This window comes from Cupressus sempervirens, chromosome 4 (genome assembly GCF_028749045.1).
Source record: "Cupressus sempervirens isolate cs-2001-9-10 chromosome 4, ASM2874904v1, whole genome shotgun sequence".
Taxonomy (NCBI): domain Eukaryota; kingdom Viridiplantae; phylum Streptophyta; class Pinopsida; order Cupressales; family Cupressaceae; genus Cupressus; species Cupressus sempervirens.
The window spans coordinates 651334547-651348732 of NC_143121.1; positions in this window are offsets into that span (position 1 = coordinate 651334547).

The window sequence follows — 14186 nt, forward strand, 5'->3', positions numbered from 1 at the left end:
TCTTCCACCTTGCAACTTGAATAACTTTTTGTACATGCAATACCATGATGAGTGAGCTTAGCCACATCATTCCCAATGCGTATTCTTCATATCCTCAACCTTGATTCTCAAAATAATGACTCTGCTAAGAGATATAACAAGTTTACTAGAACATACCTCTGTAAACTCTATCTCAAAATAGACATCACCAAAACTTACATAACTTCTTCTTGACTTATCAGTTCTACTTCTGATGTAAACTATATATATAGATACTCATAAGTATCTCTTATAACCTTAGATAATGAGAATACTCAACTAGTGATATGTACTATCTTTATCTTTCCACTGTTCTTCTATTAGATACCACAAAAATCTACTATGCTAACATCAATGACAAACTTATTCATGAATATAACATATCATCATAGTAACATATCTACAATACTCCCCCATAGGAATATCATCAACATTCATACTTCCAACAATCTTACAACAATCTCCCCCTTTGGCATTGATGGCAACATAAATGAAAAACATCTAGTTCCAAGAATACCAACAAAAGACTGTTAATTGTACTTTTCAAATCCTCTTCATCAATCATTCTCCCCATTGATATATCTTAATTTACTTTCTATCAAACTATCATTCCATGTTGTACTTATTCCAAAAATTTCCAATTGTTAAGCATGCTATTTTTTATGCCAAAATTCTCCCCCATTGACATCAATGTCAAAGGTTTACTACATCAAACTCTACAAAAACTTATTCGTACTAGCTCAAGTGTCAAAAGACACTATTCACAACAATATCCAACAAGAGTTCTAGATGACTTTGTCCATCACAGATACTCCCCCATATATGAAGCATCAACATTCAATCTAGACAACAATGGTGCTTCGTTAAACTGGACTAATGCACTATTGCATCTACTCTGATGTAGGAAGGGGCATAACCCCAAGCATGCCTTGCAAATGCTGAAAAGTCTCTTTAGAAAGAGGCTTAGTGAATATATCTGCAATCTACTCTTTAGTGCTCACATAATCCAACCTGATTTCCTTTTTTACAACTTTCACTCTCAACATATGATACTTAATAGAAATGTGCTTGGTCTTAGAATGCAACACTAGATTCTTAGACATATTTACTTTGCTTGTGATGTCATAATGTATAACAAAAAGTTCACTAATTTCTATCCTTATATCCTTTAGCATTTGATTCATCCAAACAACTTGATTGCAATTATTTGCTACTAAAAAATATTTTACTTTTGTTTTACTTTGTGATGTACAATCCTACTTCTTTCTTAACCAAGAAACTAATATTCCTCCAAGAAAGAAGGCTCCACCACTGGTGCTCTTTTTGTCATCCATACTACTTGCCTAATCTGCATTAGTATAAGCACTTAGAGTAAAACCATTAGATCTTTCATACCACAATCTAAACTATGATGTTCCATTTAGATATCTAAATATCCTTTTTATTGTTCCATGATGTGCTTCTCTTGGATCATCCTAGAATCTTGCAACAATTCTAATTGAATTTGCTATATCTAGCCTTGTGTGAGTCAAATATTGCAACACTCTGATCATAGATCTATACTTTTTCTGCTCAATAGTAGGTGTCTCATCCTTTGTAAATAACTCGTGTCTAGTTACCATAGGTGTTCCATCAGGTTTGCATGTTTCCAAACCAAACCTTTTTAGTAAATCCTTCAAGTACTTAGTCTGATAAATAAAAATTCCTTCTTTATTCTGTACAATCTACAATCCTAGAAAATATTTCATCTCTCCTATCATACACATTTCAAATTCTTTCTTAATCTCCTTAAAAATTTCTCACTTTCTTCATCATTTCCTCTAAATATGATATGGTTTTGGGTTCTTGCTTCAAGCCATACAATGCTTTCCTTAGTTTTCATACTATGTCCTTGTCATCTATCAAAGGACATCCTTCAAGCTACTCAATGTATACTTCTTAATGTATACTTCTTCTAGTTCTCCATGCAGAAATGCTAACTTGACATCCATATGATATTCTTTGAATTTCTTCTATGTTGCATAAGCTAAGAATAATCTTACTACTTCTATTCTAGCCACTAGAGCATAAGTGTCTTCATAGTCTAATCCTTCTTGTTGTAAGTAACCTTTACATACCAATCTTGCTTTGTTCCTTACAACTTCTCCTTGCTCATTCATCTTGTTGCTGAATTTAGTTCCTATCACATTCTTGTCTATTGGTCTAGGGACCAATTCCCATGTCTCATTTTTTACTATCTAATCCAATTCCTCTTTCATAGCTTGTTTCCAATAACCATCTTTGCATGCTTCATCTACATTCTTGGGTTCAACTTGAGATATCAAACATAGTTCTTCATTGACTCTACTTCTTTTCATCACACCTTTGTCTTTGCTACCAATGATTTTTTCAGATGGGTGGTTCTTTATCATATTCTTTCCTAAAGTAGGAATTTCTATCTCAACTCTTGGCTCTACTGAAGATTCTAAGCTTTGTTCTTGCCTTGGATCACCTTCATTCTGCAAATCATTGTTAGTCTCAAGAAATAATTCATCATTCCTTGACTTAGTAATAACATCATCATTTGAATTATAATCAACTATTCTCTCTTGTATCCTAAATTTCTCATCAATTCTTACATTTGCACTTTCCATAATGGTCTTAGTTCTTTGATTATAACATTTATAAGCCTTGATGTTTAGCTGATAACTAAGAAACATACCTTCATCACTTCTACCATCAAACTTACCAATATCATTATCTCTTTTGATATAACACTTACTCTAAAAAATTCTAAAATACTTAACTATAGGTGAGTGACCAAACCACAGTTCATAAGGGTTCTTGTTTGTGTCTTTCTTGTCTTGCACTTTTTTCATGGTGTAGAATGATGTATTCACATCTTCTCTCCAAAATGTCTTGGATACATCATTCTCAACTAAGATAGCTCTTGTAGCTTCTATTACTAATCTGTTTCTTCTCTCTTCTATACCATTCTATTTAGGGGTTGTCAACTCAACTCTTTCTTCCATTCTTGGATAAGATATCTCTTCTTTAATATGATTTTGCAAATCACTGCTAATGATAACTTCCATATTTTCATGGTTAGCCTTTGGATCAATAATAGTTACCAAAGCTATCTCTTCTACTATTTCAATTTCCTTAACCAATTTAAGCTCATTATCTTTATCACAATCATTCAAGAATATTTCTATACTTTCTTTAAATTCTTCAACTTCATCAGAAAGTGAACTTTTTCTAGTTTTCCTTACTCTCTTAGGGCATGTAGATGAAAATGGACCAAACTCATTACATGTCCAACAAGAAAAAACTTCCATACCTTTTGGCCCTCTTTTCATGAGGAGGTAAATACCTTCCTTGATCTTCCTATCTTTTTTGAATAACTTACCAAGAGTTTCTATCTTCTATGTTGAAATTTCCTCCATCAGATTTAGGACTATCTTTTCTAAAATAACTTAGCACTGATCTCCCAAATGTGTTAAACTTTATCTTCAAGGACTTGATGCTCTAATACCAATTAATAGAAGCAATAGTCCACTAATAGAACTAAGAGGTAGGGGGGATGAATTAGTTATCTGATAATTAAAGCATTCATCTTCTTTAAAAAAATTAACCATTTAACCAATCTAAATAGAAACCATACTAAGATTCACATAGAAAACTACACTAGATATGCTAACTTGGTAAATCCTTGATCAGAGGGAAAACCACTATGGGAATGATGCCCACAAGATGATGTATAAATATTCCTTGTTAGAGGATGGACCCTGTTAGGAGTCTATTACAACATTTAGTACACAAAGTCCCTATTAGGAGACTTTGAATCCTTGTTAGGAGATTCCAACCCTATTAGGAGTTATGGTACAAAGTATGCAAGAAGATCCCATTACCCAAACATGCAATTTCAACTACAAGAGGAGCTCACTGGTTAAACATGAATTTTACTATTATTTTCTTCTTTCCTTGTTCTATCAACAAAATGAATCACTGTCATACCTTGTAGACCAGATCACAAACCTTAGATCACTCAACAAAACCTTGGTAATGAAGTTTCCTTCACTTTTGCACCACTCTGCCAAACTTCACATTCCACTCTTGCTATTACTTATCATCACTTATAAAAACCATGCCACAATAAAGGAAAATGTCCTTCCTTTATATTGATTCCACAAAAGAATTCTCTAAGTCAAGTGTTAGACCTTCTTAATTAATTATTATAGGACCACACAAAGAACATATTACACTTAGTGATAACATTAATCTTCCACCTTGAAACTTGAATTAGTTATCTGATAATTAAAACATTCATCTTCTTAAAAAAAACTTAACCATTTAAACAAACTAAATAGAAACCATAATAAGATTCACATAGACAATTACACTAGATATGTTAACTAGGTAAATCCTCAATCAGAGGGAAAACCACTATGGGAATGATGCCCACAAGATGATGTACTAATATAAATATTCTTTGTTAGAGGATGGACCCTATTAGGAGTCTATTACAACATTTAGTACATAAAGTCCCTATTAGGAGACTTTGAATCCTTGTTAGGAGATTCCAACCCTATTAGGAGTTATGGTACAAAGTATGAAAGAAGAACCCATTACCCAAACATGCAATTTCAACTACAAGAGGAGCTCACTGGCCAGACATGAAGTTTATTGTTATTTTCTTCTTTCCTTGTTCTATCAACAAAATGAATCACTGTCATACCTTGTAGACTAGATCACAAACCTTAGATCACTCAACAAAACCTTGGTAATGAAGTTTCCTTCACTTTTGCACCACTTTTCTAAACTTCACATTCCACTCTTGCTATTACTTATCATCACTTATAAAAACCATGCCACAATAAAGGAAAATGTCCTTCCTTTATATTGATTCCACAAAAGAATTCCCTAAGTCAAGTGTTAGACCTTCTTACTTAATTATTATAGGACCACACTAAGAACATATTACACTTAGTGATAACATTAATCTTCCACCTTGCAACTTGAATAACTTTTCATACACGCAATACCATGATGAGAAAGCTTAGCCATGTCATCACCAATATGCCTTTTTCATATCCTCAACTTCAATTCTCAAAATAACAACTCTGCTAAGAGATATAACAAGTTTACAAGAACATGCCTTTATAAACTCTATCTCAGAATAGATATCACAAAAACTTACATAACCTCTTTTAGACTTATCATTTCTACTTTCAACATTAACTACATATACCAGATGCTCATAAGTATCTCTTATAACCTCAAATAGTGAGAATACTCAACTAGTCATCGATACCATCTTGATCTTTCTACTATTCTTCTATCAGATAACACAGAAAACTACTATGTTGACATCAATGAAAAACATAGTCATAAATGTAACATATGATCATAGTAACATATCTACAATACTCCCCCATAAGAATATCATCAGCATTCATGCTTCCAAAAATATTGCAATAGTGAGGGAGAAGTTGGTGATGGTAGCTCCATCTGAGGATAATGCTCATCAAACTAAACATTTCACCAAAATAAGACATCTCTAGAATCTAGATTAAATAACCTATACACCCTCACATCCTTACAGTAGCCAAAAAAGATGATTGGTTGACTCTTCTTCTCCATGGATTTTTGTTGAGTATTAAGAATAAATGTCCAAGCCTCACTACCATAAATGCAGAAAGTAGAAACATCTACCTTGACATGAGGCCAAGTCTCCTTAGGAGTCATATGTCACAATTCCTTTTGAGGAATTTGATTATGAATATAATTGGCACAATTGATAGCCTCAGCCCAAAATGAAGAACTCATAGCTTGAGACTATATCATAATATTAGCCATCTCCCATAATGTCATGATCTTTCTCTTTGTAACCCTAGTCTGCTAAGGGGTATGAGGAATTGTGAACTAATGTTGTAAACCATGCTCAGTGCAAAAATCTCTAAAAGAATGATTCCCATGTTCCCCCAATTGTTAGTGCATATATACCTAATAGAAAGCCTAGACTAATTCTCCACAAATGTCTTAAAGATTCAAATGAATCAAAGACATTAGACTTGTACTTCAAAAAGTACACCCATGTACATCTAGAGAAATCATCTATAAAGGTAGGCACATATTAGGAACATGAAAAAAAAGGAGTAGGGAATGGCATAAGATCATTGTTTATCAACTCTGATGGTGCCTTAACACATGTTGATCTACCTAATGGAAATTGATCTCTATGATATTTTCCAAGTGCATACCCTTAACAAACACCGTTAGTACAAGAGATCTGAGGTAGCCCAATCACTAGCTCTTGTGTACTCATCTACTATAGATATCTAAAGTTGACATGACCAAAAAGCTCATGCCAAAGCTTAGTCACTATATCTAAATGAGTAATAAGAGAAACATCTATAGAGTTGGACCTCTTAAAGCTTTCAAACTGATATAAGTGAGACTGAAGATCAACACTCCTAGTAGCAACAACCAAGTCAGGATCATGGAGGTCTCAAATAACCACATCATGTGGTGAGAACTCAATGGTCTTACCAAAACCAGAATGAAAAATATGAAAGATAGACAAGAGGTTCATAGAAATGGTAGGAACCAAGAGAACATCTTGTAGTGAACCACCTTCTAAAGAGATAGTTCCTAAACTTGTAACTAAAAGTTATGTAGAATCACCAACTGTAAATTTTTTTGTAAGACTTTGAGCAAGTGAGGTAACCAAATCAGGCAAGTGTGTTGTATGGTGTGAAGCTCTTGAATCAAGAATCCAAGTAGCTATAGAAGAAAATGCGCATATAGAAAGAACATGCCCTTTCCCTTAAGGAGGAGGTGGTGGCTTCTAGAAGCAATATTGCATTGTTGCATGACCTCCTCTAAAGCCTCAAGACATTTCCAACACCTAGAAACTGGATGTCCTTCCTTGCCACAAAATTTGCAAGGATCACCTATGTACTTCTTAGTCTTGGAGGAAGACTTACCAGACTTAGAAGATTTACCCTTCAAAGATGGTTTCTGATCATATGATTTAGGAGTAGAATTGGAGGAACTCTCATTACCTATTGAACTTATCTTATGCTTTGGTTTTTTCTCTACCTTCCTTGTAGATCTCTAAGAAACTGATACCTATGTCTTTGAGCTGGTGATAATATCTAACTATTTAAGCTTGGACTGCTCTCTAGTCAAGTTATCACAAAAGACCTCAAAAGTGGGCATGAAAAATCTAGGACCCAAGGCATCCATAGTGGAATAGAAGGTAGAAGAGAAAATATGAAAGTTTCCTTGAAGCTTTGATAGCATCAGATAGATGCACCCTTTATATGTCTTCTCTTTCCCACATCTCTGTAACAAAGTTCTTTATTGTTTAAACCTCATAAGAAAGTCCTCAATAGAGGGGAAAGTGTTGAGTACAAGAGAAGTAAGCTCTACTTTGATTTGAAGTTCTCTGAGCTCGTTGATGGTGCCAAAAAAGTCATTAAACTTATCCCACATTTCTTAAGGAGTGGAACACTCATTAAGATAAAACTATAAGTTGTCTAAAACCACATAAATCAAACCCATGACTTCATCCATCTTATTCTTGTGATACAAAGTTTTATATTGACCCTAAAATGTTGTTTGTACTGTATCTAAACAAGATCATAAACCCTTTGAACAAAGAAGCTATTGAATATGAGATTTCCATGTGTGATAGTTTTGTGAGTTTAGAAGTACTGGACAAGAAGAGGTCTTGATGATTGTTTTAAGAAGGGGTTTTGAAGTTTTGAGATATGCTGATATTATAATAGAAAATAATAATAAAATATCCCCCAGGATGCAAATAATTGAACTCCAACTTGCTGGAGGAATCGTATACAAGAATAGAGAATTTTTTTAAGTTGTGTATTACAAATACTTGGTATAAAATTCTAGTGAAATGAAAGATAATCTAGAAAGATCTTGAGAGGATTTTTCCAACACTTTTTTTGGAGCACAAAACCAAGCTACAAAGAATAAGTTATACCACCTAGAACATTAAAGGAATAATTAGAATTTGAGTGCAAAATAGGTACCAAATTGGAAACAAATCCAAAAAATACCTGCACCATTCTCTCCATCTCTAAATCAGCTTTTTGACATTTCTTTTGGATTCAAAAAATACACCTGTATGTTCAAGTTAGAGCGAAAAGACTACCAAGGTCTTCCAAAGGCAAGAGAAGTGTGTGTGTGTGTGTGTATAAAAAATATGAAAAATGCACCGAACAAAGCTTAGGCAGTGTAACCTAGAAGTGGTAGCTCCCAGGCGGTAGTTGGATGAAGGAGAGGTGGGATTTGGTGGAACTAGTGCAACAACAGAGTAGTGGTGATGCAACAGTGAAGCGATAATGGCACTATGGTGGGGAGGGGTGGACAATTGCTATGATTGAGGCTAACTATCTATGATAATTGTGTTGGTTTAAGGTGATCGCTAGCAATTTTGGTAACCACTACAATGGTTTTAAACTACCAATGGTCAAAAACTATGATTTTTCTAAATTTTTAATCCTTTTTTTGCCTCAAAGAGTATGTAGAGGTTGTACAACCCTATTTTGCAAAAACAATTTGCCTCTCTAGTCAACATTGTCCAAAATTAACATAGTTTAAATGAAAATGGGGGTATTAATGCCTTCTAAATCTAAATGTGAGGTCTGTTTGCCTAAAAGTGCTATGAAAATCAAAGACCCTCCTATTTTCATAGAAAATACCTTTAAAATGCTAGATCTATTTTGTCAAACCCTTATTCTTCTTTTTCTCCAAATATTGAACAAGCTACAAAAGATTTGGATCTAATACCATGAAGGATTTGAGCAATACAAATCCACAAATCCCAAAGAATATTTGCATGCAAGAACTTGTTATAGAGAACTAAAAATAAAGAATAGACAAGGATTTTTCTCTAAGAGTATGAAAATTGTATTATTACACTGAAAGAATAAGAGATATTTACAAAATATCAATCCTTATAGAAGGAGATCGAAAAACCTAAAAGGGAAACCCTAAGAGGTAAATGAAATTTAATAATTGCTAATTAATTATTAAATGGAAATGTAAAGTGCATAAAGTGAAATCTTAAGAACGGAGTAAAGGTAGTTTAATAAATTAAATTAAATTAATGATTTACTCTAACATTAGCTATGAGGTAATTAAAGAAAACACAAGTGCCAAGTGGAATGGATGAGGGTTGTCAATCACAAACAATCCAAATCCATTGATTGAATTTGTAGTGAGAGTTATTTCTCACAAATTCTATCAATCTAGTAGATTGTATAGTGTTCCATGAATGGCAGTGGATCAAGCATGGAAGATAGTCATAAAAGATCATGAATATGATCTTGCCTAGTTACAGAGGCTATAATTAGCAAGAAACCTAACAACCATCAGAAAGGCAAAGAATTCAATGTGTAAGTTTGGTTCACTTGTTATGTGTATTTTCTTTTACATTCATAAATATTTTCCTAGTATTGGTAGCATCATTTAGGAACAATAAAAACCTATAATAAGACAAATTAATAACTCAACTAGGAGAGAATTTTGAGAATATTATGGATATATATTTTGAAGAATTCAGATAAGGATGAGGATACCAAAAGATTTGATAATGAAACATTATAATGATGTATGTTTCTTGGTAGACACAAATAACACATATGTGTAGGCATTTAAGTAGAGGAAGGCATGGACAACAACATTTAACTATGAGATTGAAAGCAAGATTTTGAATGCAAACATTGTTACATTACTAAAAGAAGAAATTGACAATGAAGCACAACTTTTTGGGAAATATGAAGAAGATAAGGCAAGAATCATGATAGATATCAAGATAGCTTCCAAGGAAAAGAAAAGGAAGAAAATGTTTGAATACCTAGAGGCAAAGCTAGGCACCCAAGCTAAGAGCAAGGAACCCTTGTAGATTACACAAGGTCTTAGAGAAGATAAAGAAAAGGGTAGTGGTGATGAGGAAGAGGAAGAAGGAATTAAGGGAAAATCCCTAATTGTTGTCTCACCACCCAAAAAGAAGGCTAAAATTACTACAAAGAAGCCAGTGGTGACACCCCTCTCTCCTCCACCACCTACCAAACCAAGGACCAGGACAACAACTAGAGTCGAGAAGTTTGCAACATAAAGAGCAACAAAAACCACTGAGTTTAGCAGGTCAAAATAAAAAAGGGAGATTGGTTAAAGGACCATCCATAGGTAAAACAAGCACTATTGATGAGGTATGTGTTGACCTAAGAAAATCTTTAAGATTATCTAGTTTAAGATTTGTGAAATATGACACATTGGATAATACTGATAGAAAAAAAGTTGAGGAGGCCATGATAGATATGATGGAAAATCACAAGTTAACTCCAAATTAAATAGAGAAGAAGATACCTATAGATTTATATGATAGACTTGTTAGAAGATGGCAATAGGTAGAAGAAGAAGAGAAAAGCATTAGAACTAACACATTAGTCAAGGGTATGCCTGATCTATCCCAAGAATAGAAGAATGCATTCTTGGAGAGATATAGGAATGAATTCATTCCTAAATTTAGAATCTTTATGATATTACAAAATAAGACTAATGTTGTAATTTAGAAAAATGAGTTACTCTGGAATAGTATTTTTGGTCTCACAACAAAAGCAAAAGATATTGAGATGGTTATTGTTGAATATGATGACAATGATGAACTAAGTTTAGGTGTGCCAAGTCTACAAGGCAACATGCCACCAGTTCATGCAGATACTCCTGACACTCCAGAGAAAGCCTTAGATGTAGACAAAGAGGAGCAAGAGGAAGAAACAGATAAGGACACTAGTGTAGACATTTCTACCAAATGTCAAGAAGGACCACGAGTGTTAGGATCTCACACTGAGGTAAAAAAGAAGGAAAATAAAATAGGGCCATGTGCTACTATTGTTTTCTCAAGCACCAATACACCAACATGATCGAGTGGCAATACCCCCTCACCATCTCCCAAAGTAGTGCCAAGGAACAAAAATTCTACACCTTGCACAAGGAGGGAAATACAAGACCTCTCTCTAGATATTGAAGTTATTCTAGATGAAGTCATTAAGATGCCATAGTTGGGTTTGGAAAATCTCACTCTTGAGAAAATAATTTTTCTGCAAGAAATTTTTGTGAAGAAGAAGAAATGGGAAGAACTTAGGAGAGAGCATCAAAAAACATAGGTCCTACATAATGGTAAAGATATTTTTGTTGAAGCATTTGATATTCAAAAGTTTGATGGGCAAGACCCAATAATTTCCCATCTTGTAAGTATCATTGAACAAATAAATATTGGAGATATTGAATCCAATGAGAAATTGATGGATTGGTCTATGAAGAAATTTGAGAACAAGGTTGTGTAGACACCTAAAAACCTTTAGAAAATAAAGTATTTTTATTTTCTGAAAAAGTCCTGATGACATCATCATTTATTAATTAATTATTTAATTAATTAATTAATTAATTTTTATGCCATTAAATCCCTTTATCTTAATTAAAAATATTTAATTAAGGAATCCCTCCCAAAAATGTTTAAATCTTATTTAAACATTATTTCTTTATTTATTAATTATTTAATTAATAAATTGACCAAAAATCCTAAAATAAATAAAAAATTTATTTTTTGCCCAAAACTTGGCCAATTTCCTTATGACCAATAACCTCTTCCAAAATCTTCTAATCCTTCTTTAATTTCGATTAAAGGCCAATCTCATCATTTCCTACCCCTAACCCCAACTCAAAATATTTAATTAAGATTAAATATTAATCCTCATGTTTATTAAAAAAGTTTTAATAAATATCTCCTCAACCCAAACCCTTGAAATAAATAAAACTTTATTTATTTCCTAAAAATCTAATTTATCCTCATCCTAAGAAGTTCTAGACTCTTCTAGAAAGTCTTCATCCTCATCCTAGGAAATTCTAGACTATTCTAGAAAGTCTTTATCCTCATCCAAAGTCTAGACTCTTCTAGAAGATGTCTTTAAACCTAATCCTAATCCCCTCCTAACCTTGTCACATTCCCCAAACATGGGTTAAAACTTACTAACCCAAGCCAAAGTTAACAAATATCTCCTCCTTCACCCACCCTCATTAAATGCCATCCACTTGCCTACCCCTAAGCTTATCCTAAACCATCCTAATCCATCCTCTAATCATTTGCACAAGCCTAAACAAGCTTAAATCCTTCCTAATCAAGTCCAAGTCGAAATTGCTCTCATCACCCTCAAAATGTCTCAACCATAAAACTTTATGAAGTCCACTAGGTCATAAATGACTCTTACAAGCCCTTTTATTGCTCTTACAAGTCATTATGAGGGTCTTTATGAAGATTTTATCCCTTGAGCCTCCTTTGTTGACTCATCCTTCCCCTTTCCTCCATCCTCTCACCATGTGACATGTGTCACTCCTTGATTGGCTATAAGGAAGCACAATCCATGTGCTCTCCTCTCATGCAATCTAAGCCCTCCATGAGCTTTTTCCCATCCTTGCATCTTAGCCCTCAATCCCTCAAGCCTCTTGCCTATAAATTGGATCCTTCCCCTTTGCAAAAAAACACAATCCATGAAATAAATTTATAATGCTATTTTGAGAGCCAAATCCATACTAAAGCCATCTATCCACACCAAAAATCCACAATCATCCATTGAAGCCCTTTTTGAAGCATAAAGCTTGAGCATACATCCTATCTATTTAGACAAAGCTACTCAACAAGAGAGCTTCTTATTGAGAGAGCCCATTAATGGCTCATATTCTCAATTAAGAGCTCATCTTAGTCTATCTTGAAGTTTATGAATTTTGTTTAGTTTGTAGAAGCTTTATTTAAATTTGGTTTCTATTAGCATACTAACATTTTCTCATATACAGGTTGTATAAAAAATTAATACAACAATTGCCAAGAAGAAAGTTCAACTATAGGAACGTGTACACAAAAAAATAAAACTAATTCATAAAGTACAACATTTGTACATTATCATAAGTGATGTGTTGAGATTCACTAGTGATATTTAGGTAAACATCTAGTAGATTTAGGCCGATATGAAGACAAAAAGAAACACTATTTTCTAGCTAATTGAATCTAGCTCCTAACACTATAATAAGTTATTGAATTCTCAAGGCAAATTGGTCAAACTTCATGCAATTGACAACAACATGAGATCCAAATTGATCTCTATTGAATCAAAGTTGATACCTCATATGGAGATTATGTAGACATCAATCAAATCAGCCCAAGATCTTATCAGTCAAGATCATAATCTTTTAGTGGTTGATAGTTTAATTGATTTGGTAGCTAGGCTATAGCTACAAAAACACACTTTGGAATCAACAAGGACCACTTGGGATCACACATTTTCTATGATCACCCAAGTACACAAACCATTTATTGAAAAGTATGGTTTAATTCCACCCATTCAATGACAAAAATAAGGGAGAAATGGAATTCTAATGATAATTGGGGGAATAGAGAAAAGAAGAAAAGAAAGAAAACATGGTATGCCACTAAATCAATTAGACTAATTAGAGTCATGTGCATACATTGTTGATTATTTATTTATTTAGCATAACTCAAAGTTTTTGTAGTTCTATTTTTGAACTAAGTCATAGGCTTAGGGGGAGTACTCATATCAACATTGTAATGATGTAATCATGACAAAGTGTTTTTTTCCCTAATGTCAAAGGGGGAGATAATTGCTCTCTCTAACATTGTTGTCTATTAATTTCATACATATAGTCATTTACTAGATAGAGCCAGATGGTCATCACTATGACCAAGCTAATCTATATAGGCCAAGTCATAAGATAGACTTGTATATAGACTTGTATATATCAAGCTCTATAGGAGCCAAGAAAGTACATGGTTGCCGAGTCTTCTCAATGTAACGTGAGTCTAATATTGATTGAGAAGTTTAAGCTTATGCAAGATAAGTTACACAAAAGGTATTAAGCATAGTATAGACAAGGCGTCAACAACTTATATAGTAAGTGTCAAGTGTCAGAAATAACAAGTACCAAGCATTGCATAATTTACATTCAGGTCGTGAATGATACAAAATTTGAGGTAAATTGTTTCAAGTTGATAGACATGATATTTAATATTTGTAGAGTTTGTTACATAGATTTGTACATGTTTAATGACATGGATCACATATCCCTATGTTCTATGATGAACA